Below are 2,973 nucleotides of genomic sequence, written 5' to 3'. Positions count from 1 at the left end.
TACTATCTAAATTGTTGCAGCAATTAATCCTTTCTTTCACTTAAATACACTTCTTCCAATAATGAAATACGCAAAGTTTGAAATATTGTAAAATTATTCAAATTAACTGTTGACTACTTTTTTTTGCGACATTTGTATATTAATTAACATTGATTAACCTTGTTTACTCTTTTTTTCAATCATCAATAAACGTTTCTTTAACTCGTGCCTATATTTTTAATATTTAATTTTAAACTGTATTTGAAGGGCTAATAACATTAATTTTTACGAAAATGGAGTGTATTATATTACACTTTTTATTATGCAAATTACTAATTTGATTTTTATAAAACTTGGCTATATAAGCTCTTAATTTAATAATGTTTTATTCGAATTTGAGGTCAAACACAAAAAATTCAAACTGTGAATTCAATATGGCAGACAAAAATTATAAAGACAATCTAATTAAAATTCAATTTTAAACAATTTTTAATTGCGAAGTAGTATCAAGTTTTTAGTTTTGCTTGATTTTTCGCCCATCAGTATTATGTAAAGGATAATATTAATTTCCAAACTGATTCCGGTTATTCTTTCTGTGACAATAGATACTTTTTTTCATTGGAAGTTATTAAAATTTATTTGTCCAAAATTTGACATTTCTAAACTCGGCGATACCAAAAACTTCCTAAAGCCTTTCTCAATAATCTAATTATTCTTTTAAAACTTGAATTTTATAATTTTGAAGCCAGAATCAAATACAACAACCCCGTAAAAAATAAGATCTTTATTAAACAACTCCCAATATCTCAGAGGGTTATAAATTTTCTATTAAATTAATGTTTAGATATTAGCCACTTAAATTGCACTAAGCACACTCCAAATTTTCGTAAAATCTTAATGTTACTTAAAGTACAGTTTAAAATTAAATATTAAAAATATAGGCAGGAATTAAAGAAACGTTTATCGATGATTGAAAAAGAGTGAACAAGGTTAATCAATATTAATCAACATACAAATGTCGCAAGAAAAAGTCGTCAATAGTTAATTTGAATAATTTCATAATATTTCAAACTCTGCGTATTTCATTATCGGAAGAAGTGTATTTAAGTAAAAAAAATATTAAACGAGTAGATTCCTATGATGCGCTATACATGCCCGAAAAGATCGAGTTCATCGAGGTTTCGCAAATTCGCGACAATCTAATCTTCATTACGCAACCACACGTGGGTGAGATTACGTTATTTGCGTCAAACTTACGTCAAAATACGTGTGTACGTGTATGCCTCGTACTGCTCGAATTCAAAGATGACGATTTGAAAGGGAAACGTGAATGCAAGAACGTATAATGTGAAAGGCTTGATCAAGGCGAAATCTCTCATCCTCCGAATGACACGCGATAATCCGGACCACGGTTTGCAAAAATATATTATGTCCTTTGAATTCCAGCAGCTCGTTAAAAAATTTTTTTCTTAGCTAAGTTTTTTGGCACGAGCAGAGGAACGCCGTTTTTCCTTTTTTTTTTTTGTAAGAAAAACTTTCATACGTTTACGCCGCTAATATAAAATTCATAGACAATCGCCTAAATTTTTATCGAGCTTCGCATAATTTTGTTCATGACATTCAATTTTATCTTGCACAACTTCTAATATCTTTTAACAACTATATATAAATTTGCAAACTTATCTTCTTCGTTATTGGATATTTAAAATTAGAAAGAATTATTACATTAACATATTAGCGTATCATTGTAAATTATCGTCGTCTGATTATAAGTTCAATTAATGGATGTGTGATATAACTAATTAACTTTGGCCAATTGTGTGATAACAGTGCGAAGCTGATAAAAGATAGTCACGCGCCAAGTCTCGTATAAAATCAATGAGAGGATAAATGAAATAATTTTCCTACATGATTGCACATGTAATGTACGTGTCCATCCGCATGGGCGAGCTTTCATTTAATTTAGCAGCCCTTGCGACATCGTACAGGGTGTTCTAAACAGTTGCATACATAGTTTTAACTAGAAATAATATTGATATATTTCATAAAATACATAATTTAGATAAAGTTTAAAAAATTTATACGAGTTTCTCGAAACTTAAGGAAGTTTTCAAATATCATTCAGAAACATTGACAAATCGTTAGACATATTCAAATGTAACTAACTTAGAAATGTCTAATATAACATTTAAATTTTTAGATTGGTTTTTTTTAGATGTTTTTCACCTTTATTATTTCAAAATTTATATTTATATACCTAAATTTTCAAAATTTTTTAGGAATGCTTACCAGATGTTACATCTAAAAACATGTATTGGGTAGACTGCGCGATCCGTAAAAATTGATCGATAAAAATGAGAGATACAGGACGCGAAGTCAGCCAATATATTAGAGTTTAAAGAGAAGATTAGTTTCTTCATTTCTTTCTCTTTCTCTCTCTCTCTCTCTCTCTCTCTCTCTCTTTCTCTTATTTTTGTTGACCACATTTAATATTTAGATATGGCACAGTCTATGCTCTATACGAGATCTACGTCTTTGGTTACATGAAAAATGTAAAAAGACTTTCAGAAATATTTAAAACTTTCAACTGTTCTGTTTCAAATTTCAAAAACGTTTAACATTTAAGTTACAGATAAAAAATTAAAATTAAACATTTACTCGTATCAAAAATTTGTCAAGGAGAAATTTTCCCAATCTTTTTTCAACACGTGTCTGCCATATATCTGGTATACATCTTTCTGGAACACCCTATATGTCGAACAGTGCCCAAAACTCCGTCGTTAATTATCGATATAATCGCTAATGACCCTTTTTGTATACGTACCTAGATTACATTATTACTATTCTCGTCTAGTAATCTTTGGTAATTCGGGTGTGCATGGAACTATGATTATTATCACTGATTATTTAATCATAATCATTCTCAAAGTTACCCGCTAAATTCTACTTGATTAGGCTATCTTCAGAAAAGACCTCCGACAAGTCACTTCCTTC

This window comes from Trachymyrmex septentrionalis, unplaced genomic scaffold (genome assembly GCF_001594115.1).
Source record: "Trachymyrmex septentrionalis isolate Tsep2-gDNA-1 unplaced genomic scaffold, Tsep1.0 scaffold114, whole genome shotgun sequence".
Classification (NCBI taxonomy): Eukaryota; Metazoa; Arthropoda; class Insecta; order Hymenoptera; family Formicidae; genus Trachymyrmex; species Trachymyrmex septentrionalis.
This window is presented reverse-complemented; position numbering follows the sequence as displayed.